This window comes from Lolium perenne, chromosome 4 (genome assembly GCF_019359855.2).
Source record: "Lolium perenne isolate Kyuss_39 chromosome 4, Kyuss_2.0, whole genome shotgun sequence".
NCBI lineage: Eukaryota > Viridiplantae > Streptophyta > Magnoliopsida > Poales > Poaceae > Lolium > Lolium perenne.
This window is the reverse complement of record NC_067247.2, coordinates 281,517,268-281,526,405: the sequence shown is the minus strand read 5'-3', so window position 1 is coordinate 281,526,405 and position 9,138 is coordinate 281,517,268.

The window sequence follows — 9,138 nt, the reverse complement described above, 5'->3', positions numbered from 1 at the left end:
AATTATCGATACGTCGGAGACGTATCAAGGTGCAAGGTATATGATGCAAGAGATTAAACTTGAGCACAACAATTGCCAAGTATCACATTATTTAAGACATCATACCAATTACTACATGTAGCATTTCTCGTTTCCAACCATATAACAATTAACGAAGCAGTTTCAACCTTCGCCATGAAAATTAAAAGCTAATAACATATATGTTCATATGAACCAGAGGAGCGTGTCTCTCTCCCACACAAGCATTTATTCAGAGAATGAAGATAACAAAAAACAAAAATAAAAGCACACAGACGCTCCAAGTAAAGTACATAAGATGTGACCGAATTAAAATATAGTTTCAAGGGAGGAACCTGATAATTTGTCGATGAAGAAGGGGATGCCTTGGGCATCCCCAAGCTTAGATGCTTGAGTCTTCTTGAAGTATGCAGGGATGAACCTCCGGGGCATCCCAAGCTTAGACTTTTCACTCTTCTTGATCGTAGTATATCATCCTCCTCTCTTGACCCTTGAAAACTTCCTTCACACCAAACTCGAAACAAACTCATTAGAGGGTTAGTGCATAATCAAAAAATCACATGTTCAGAGGTGACACAATCATTCTTAACACTTCTGGACGTTGCTCAAAGCTACTGGAAGTTAATAGAACAAAGAAATCCATCTCACATAGCAAAAGAGGCAATGCGAAATAAAAGGCAGAATCTGTCAAAACAGAACAGTCCGTAAAGACAAATTTTAAAGAGGCACCAGACTTGCTCAAATGAAAATGCTCAAATTGAATGAAAGTTGCGTACATATCTGAGGATCACTCACGTAAATTTGCAGATTTTTCTGAGTTTCCTACAGTGAATTCTGCCCAAATTCGTGACAGCAAGAAATTTGTTTCTGCGCAGTAATCCAAATCTAGTATGAACCTTACTATCAAAGACTTTACTTGGCAAAACAATGCAACAAAATTAAGATAAGGAGAGGTTGCTACAGTAGTAACAACTTCCAAGACACAAATATAAAACAAAATTGCTGTACTAAAATAAACACATGGGTTATCTCCCAAGAAGTGCTTTCTTTATAGCCATTAAGATGGGCTCAGTAATTTTAATGATGCACTCGCAAGAAATAAGAGTTGAGGCAAAAGGGAGCATCAAGGAGCAAATTCAAAACACATTTAAGTCTAACCCACTTCCTATGCAGAGGAATCTTGTAAATAAACAAGTTCATGAAGAGCAAAGTAACAAGCATAGGAAGATAAAACAAGTGTAGCTTCAAAAATTTCAGCATATAGAGAGGCATTTTAGTAACATGAAAATTTCTACAACCATATTTTCCTCTCTCACTAAGATTTTCAGTAGCATCATGAGCAAACTCAACAATATAACTATCAAATGAAACATTCTTATCATGAGTCTCATGCATAAATTTATTACTCTCCACATAAGCATAATCAATTTTAGTTGTAGTGGGAGCAAATTCAACAAAGTAGCTATCATTATTATTCTCATCATCAAATATAGGAGGCATATTGTAATCATAATCAAATTTATCCTCCATAATAGGCGGCAACAAAAGATTACTATCATTATAATCATCATATATGGGAGGTAAAGTATCATCAAAGTAAATTTCCTCCTCAATGCTTGGGGGACTAAAAAGATCATGCTCATCAAAACCAGCTTCCCCAAGCTTAGAATTTTCCATAGCATTAGCAACAATAGTGTTCAAAGCATTCATATTAATAACATTCCCATTAGCATGCATATAAAGTTCCATGGGTTTTTTAATTCTCTCTTCAAACACATCATGTCCTAATTCAAGATAAAGTTCATAAAGATCTCTCATATTTTTGTTGTTTTCCATTATGCCTAACTAGTGTAAACAAGAAACAAAAAGATGCAATTGCAGGATCTAAAGGAAATAGCTTCGAGTACTTACAACGGCGGAAAATAGCTTAGTAGCCGAGATCGGAGTGTGAGTACCTTTTACCTTTCCTCCCCGGCAACGGCGCCAGAAAAGTGCTTGATGTCTACTCACGCTTCTTTTCCTCAGAGATGTGTTGGGCCTCCAAGAGCAGAGGTTTGTAGAACAGCAGCAAGTTTTCCCTTAAGTGGATCACCCAAGGTTTATTGAACTCAGGGAGGAAGAGGTCAAAGATATCCCTCTCATGCAACCCTGCAACCACAAAGCAAGAAGTCTCTTGTGTCCCCAACACACCTAATAGGTGCACTAGTTCGGCGAAGAGATAGTGAAATACAGGTGGTATGAATAAGTATGAGCAGTAGTAACAGCGCCAGAAAAGTGCTTTGCCCAGGACTGGCGTGTGGTTGATGGTGGTAATGTTGCGGACAGTACAAATGCAGTAGAACAGTAAACAAGCAGTGATAGCAGTATTTGAAACAAGGCCTAGGGATCATACTTTCACTAGTGGACACTCTCAACATTGATCACATAACAGAATAAATAGATAGATGCTAGACTCTACACTCTCTTGTTGGATGATGAACACCACTAAGTGTGTAGGATTACACGAACCCTCAATGCCGGAGTTAACAAGCTCCACAATATTCGATATTCATGTTTAAATAACCTTAGAGTGCACGACAGATCAACATAACCAAACCAAGTACTAACATAGCATGCACACTGTCACCTTCACGCTACGAAAGGAGGAATAGATCACATCAATACTATCATAGCAATAGTTAACTTCATAATCTACAAGAGATCACAATCATAACCTACGCCAAGTACTACACGATGCACACACTGTCACCATTACACCATGCAGGAGGAATAGACTACTTTAATAACATCACTAGAGTGGCACATAGAATAGTAGTGATACAAAACACATTGCAATCATAAAGAGATATAAATAAGCACTTCACTATGCCATTCATAACAGTGAATAAGTATTCTGTGAAATATAGCCTAAGAGACCCACACGGTGCACACACTGTCACCTTTACACACGTGGGACAAGGAGTCTCCGGAGATCACATAAGTAAAACCCACTTGACTAGCATAATGACATTTAGATTATAAGCATCATCATATGAATCTCAATCATGTAAGGCAGCTCATGAGATTATTGTATTGAAGTACATAGGGAGAGAGATGAACCACATAGCTACCGGTACAGCCCCTTAGCCTCGATGGAGAACTACTCCCTCCTCATGGGAGACAGCAGCGGTGATGGAGATGGCGGTGGTGTCGATGGAGGAGCCTTCCGGGGGCACTTCCCCGTCCCGGCGGCGTGCCGGAACAGAGACTCCTGTCCCCCAGATCTTGGCTTCGCGATGGCGGCGGCTCTGGAAGGTTTCTCGTACCGTGGCTTTTCCGTATCGAAGATTTAGGTCGAGGAGGCTTAAATAGGCGAAGAGGCGGCGTCAGAAGGGGTCTGGGGCCACCAGACACTAGGGCGGCGCGCCCCCTAGGCCGCGCCGCCACCATGTGTGGGCCCCCTGTGGCTCTCCTCTGGCGGCTCTCGGGTGTTCTGGAAGCTTCATGCAATTCTAAGATGCTGGGCGTTGATTTCGTCCAATTCCGAGAATATTTCCTTACTAGGATTTCTGAAACCAAAACAGCAGAAAACAGGAACTGGCACTTCGGCATCTCGTCAATAGGTTAGTTCCGGAAAACGCATAAAAACGATATAAAGTGTGAATAAAACATGTAGATATCATCAATAATGTGGCATGGAACATAAGAAATTATCGATACGTCGGAGACGTATCAGGAGTCTCTGTTCCGGCACCCTGCTGGGACGGGGAAGTGCCCCCGGAAGGCATCTCCATCGACACCACCGCCATCTTCATCACCGCTGATGTCTCCCATGAGGAGGGAGTAGTTCTCCATCGAGGCTAAGGGATGTACCGGTAGCTATGTGGTTCATCTCTCTCTCCTATGTACTTCAATACAATAATCTCATGAGCTGCCTTACATGATTGAGATTCATATGACGAGCTTGTAATCTAGATGTCGTTATGCTATTCAAGTGGATTTTACTTATGTGATCTCCGGAGACTCCTTGTCCCACGTGTGTAAAGGTGATAGTGTGTGCACCGTGTGGGTCTCTTAGGCTATATTTCACAGAATACGTATTCACTGTTATGAACAGCATAGTGAAGTGCTTATTTATATCCCTTTATGATTGCAATGTGCTTATATCACTATTAATATGTGCTACTCTAGTGATGTTATTAAATTACTCTATTCCTCCTCCATGATGTAATGGTGACAGTGTGTGCATCATGTAGTACTTGGCGTAGTTTATGATTATGATCTCTTGTAGATTATGAAGTTAACTATTACTATGATGGTATTGATGTGATCTATTCCTCCTTTCATAGTATGAAAGTGACAGTGTGCATGCTATGTTAGTACTTGGTATAGTTGTGTTGATCTATCATGCACTCTAAGGTTATTTAAATATGAATATCGAATATTGTGGAGCTTGTTAACTCCGGCATTGAGGTGCTCTTGTAGCCCTACACAATTAGTGGTGTTCATCATCCAACAAGAGAGTGTAGAGTATAGCATTTATCTATTCAGTTATGTGATCAATGTTGAGAGTGTCCACTAGTGAAAGTATGATCCCTAGGCCTTGTTCCCAAATACTGCAATCATCGCTTATTTAATGTTCTACTGCATCTGTACTGCCTGCAATATTCCCACCATCAACCACACGCCAGTTGTAGCAGCAAGCTATTTTCTGGTGCCGTTACTACTGCTCATATACATTCATACCACCTGTATTTCACTATCTCTTCGCCGAACTAGTGCACCTATACATCTGACAAGTGTATTAGGTGTGTTGGGGACACAAGAGACTTCTTGCTTTGTGATCGCAGGGTTGCTTGAGAGGGATATCTTTGACCTCTTCCTCCCTGAGTTCGATAAACCTTGGGTGATCCACTTAAGGGAAAACTTGCTGCTGTTCTACAAACCTCTGCTCTTGGAGGCCCAACACTGTCTATAGGAAAAGGAGTGTGCGTAGACATCAACCCCCGACAAGAACATCCTCGCAGCCGAAGCCGCTGCGGAAGAGCTGGGCCTCCTCGAGGGAGAAGAGCTGCGCCGCCAGACGAAGCGCGTAGCTGAGCTGTGTCGGGCCGCAGCCGAGCACACAAAGGACCCCAGGTACAGTGCCCCCAAAGCTCCTCTCGTCCGCGCTGCTGCAGGCAACAGCAAGGACCCCCACAGGGACACGGCCGAGTCCTCCTCGCCAGCACCAAGCCGGCGCAAAGATTTCCGCGCCACCCACGCAGGTTCAAGCCGGACAAGCCGGCTGGATAGCGGCCATAGCGGCCGCAGCCGGCCACCACCAAGCCGGAACCAGGAGCACGACTCCGAGCAGGCGGCGCCAAGGCGCCAGCACCGGCCGGCTCCAGAGCCAGCCGGCACTCGCCAGCCGGCGCGTTCCCGGCTGGGCCCACGCATCGAGCCCACCGACGCCAGAGACCGCCTTGACCGGCTGGTCGAATCCCGCATCGCGGAGGAAGAGGGGCCAGCCGGCCCAAAGTGCTTCGGGCCCCGCATCGCCAACGAGCCCATGATGGACGGCTTCCAGCTCCCGCGCGACACCCCCAAGTACGACGGCACCGCCAAGCCGGAGGATTGGCTGCTGGATTACTCTACCGTAGTCGGCATCTCCAGGGGCAACAAGCGCTGGGCGGTGCGCTACTCCCCCCTGATGCTAGTCGGCTCCGCCCGCACCTGGCTCAACAACCTGCCAGCCGGCAGCATCAACGGCTGGCTTGATTTCGAAGAAGCCTTCATCAGCAACTTCACCGGCACCTATCGCCGGCCGGGTCGCCCCCAGTAGCTAGAGATGTGCAAGCAGGGCCCGGACGAGACGGATCGCGCGTACCTGACGCGCTGGTGCGAGATGCGCAACTCCTACGAGGGTGTGCACGAGATCCAGGCCATCAGCTTCTTCATGGGCGGCTGCCGGCCCAACACCATGCTGTGGCACAGGCTGCGCCGCAGCGAGCCCAAGACCATGGCCTCCCTCATGGCCATCGCCGACAAGTACGCGCTGGCTGAAGAAGCCGGCAAGGCGCCGGCTGAGGCATCGCTGGCTCCCTCCAGGCGGGACCACCACAAGTCGGCTGAGAACAAGCCGGCAGAGGGCGCCTCCCATGGCAGCCGACGGGACAACTAACGCAGCAAGCGGCACAACGACCAGCCGGACCGCCGGTACGGTTTTGCCCATGTGGCAGCCGTGTCGGACAACGCGGCAGGCGGCAGCCGGCGCCAGAAGCAGGACCGGCCCTGGAAGCCGAAGTTCACCTTTGAGCAGATGCTCGACTCGCCGTGCAAGTACCACAGCGGCAAGAACCCCTCCAACCACCTCACCCGTGACTGCCACTTCATGAAGCGGCTGACAAGCGGCGAACCTCTCCCGCCTCCACCCCCGCCACCTCCAGCCGGCGGGCCGGGTGGCCAAGCCGGCGCAGAGAACGCCAACCTCGAGCACCACGAGGCTAACCAAGTGCAGCACGGCCGCTACCTGGCCGAAGATGCTACCTACATCATCTTCACCTCCGAGCCCGAGGACAAGACGAGCCAGCAGAGCCGTTCCCTCGAGGTCAACGCGGTCATACCGCCGGTCCCCCAGTACCTAAACTGGTCAGAGCAGGCCATCACTTTTGATCGCCGCGACACACCGGTAGTTCCTACTCGTCCCGAGTAGGTAAACGATAACAAAGATAATTTATGAAGTGACATGCCATCATAATCTTGATCAATACTATTTGTAAGCACATGTAATGAATGCAGCGATCCAAAGCAATGGTAAAGACAATGAGTAAACAACTGAATCATATAGCAAAGACTTTTCATGAATAGTACTTTCAAGACAAGCATCAATAAGTCTTGCATAAGAGTTAACTCATAAAGCAATAAATTCAAAGAAAGGTATTGAAGCAACACAAGGGAAGATTAAGTTTCAGCGGTTGCTTTCAACTTGTAACATGTATATCTCATGGATATTGTCAACATAAAGTAATATTACAAGTACAATATACAAGTATGTAGGAATCAATGCACAGTTAATACAAGTGTTTGCTTCTTGAGATGGAGAGAAATAGGTAAACTGACTCAACATAAAAGTAGAAGAATGGCCCTTCGCAGAGGGAAGCATTGATTGCTATGTTTGTGCTAGAGCTTTTATTTTGAAAACAAGAAACAATTTTGTCAACGGTAGTAATAAAGCATATGTGTTATGTAAATTATATCCTACAAGTTGCAAGCCTCATGCATAGTATACCAATAGTGCCTACACATTGTCCTAATTAGCTCGGATTACCTGGATTATCATCGCAATACATATGTTTTAACCAAGTGTCACAAAGGGGTAGCTCTATGCCGCCTGTACAAAGGTCTAAGGAGAAAGCTCGCATTGGATTTCTCGCTTTTGATTATTCTCAACTTAGACATCCATACCGGGACAACATAGACAACAGATAATGGACTCCTCTTTAATGCATAAGCATTTAGCAACAAATAATATTCTCATATGAGGTTGAGGATATTTGTCCAAAACTGAAACTTCCACCATGAATCATGGCTTCGGTTAGCGGCCCAATGTTCTTCTCTAACAATATGCATACTCAAACCATTCAACTCATGGTAAATCGCCCTTACTTCAGACAAGACGAACATGCATAGCAACTCACATGATATTCAACAAAGTGTTGATGGCGTCCCCAGGAACATGGTTATCGCTCAACAAGCAACTTAATAAGAAATAAGATGCATACGTACATATTCAATACCACAATAGTTTTTAGGCTATTTGTCCCATGAGCTATATATTGCAAAGATAAAGAATGGAAATTTTAAAGGTAGCACTCAAGCAATTTACTTTGGAATGGCGGAGAAATACCATGTAGTAGGTAGGTATGGTGGACACAAGTGGCATAGTGTTTGGCTCAAGGATTTTGGATGCATGAGAAGTATTCCCTCTCAATACAAGGCTTAGGCTAGCAAGGTTATTTGAAACAAACACAAGTATGAACCGGTACAGCAAAACTCACATAAAAACATATTGCAAGCATTATAAGACTCTACACTGTCATCCTTGTTGCTCAAACCCTTTACTAGAAAATATCTAGACTCTAGAGAGACCAATCATGCAAACCAAATTTCAGCAAGCTCTATGTATTTCTTCATTAATAGGTGCAAAGTATATGATGCAAGAGATTAAACATGATCCTTATGAGCATAACAATTGCCAAGTATCAAATTATTCAAGACATTTTACCAATTACCACATGTAGCATTTCCCGTTTCCAACCATATAACAATTTAACGAAGCAGTTCAACCTTCGCCATGAACATTATGAGTAAAGCTAAGGACATATTTGTCCATATGCAACAGCGGAGCGTGTCTCTCTCCCACACAATGAATGCTAGGATCCAACTTTATTCAAACAAAACAAAAACAAAAACATACAGACGCTCCAAGTAAAGCGCATAAGATGTGATGGAATAAAAATATAGTTTCACTAGAGGAACCTGATAATGTTGTCGATGAAGAAGGGGATGCCTTGGGCATCCCCAAGCTTAGACGCTTGAGTCTTATTTAAATATGCAGGGATGAACCACCGGGGCATCCCCAAGCTTAGAGCTTTCACTCTTCTTGATCATATTGTATCATCCTCCTCTCTCGATCCTTGAAAACTTCCTCCACACCAAACTCAAAACAACTCATTAGAGGGTTAGTGCATAATCAAATTTCACATGTTCAGAGGTGACATAATCATTCTTAACACTTCTGGACATTGCACAAAGCTACTGAAAGTTAATGGAATAAAGAAATCCATCAAGCATAGCAAAACAGGCAATGCGAAATAAAAGGCAGAATCTGTCAAAACAGAGCAGTCCGTAAAGACGAATTTCTAAGAGGCACCAGACTTGCTCAAATGAAAATGCTCAAATTGAATGAAAGTTGCGTACATATCTGAGGATCACTCACGTAAATTTGCAGAATTTTCTGAGTTACCTACAGAGAATTGAACCCAAATTCGTGACAGCAAGAAATCTGTTTTTGCGCAGTAATCCAAATCTAGTATGAACCTTACTATCAAAGACCTTACTTGGCACAACAATGCAACAAAACTAAGATAAGGAGAGGTT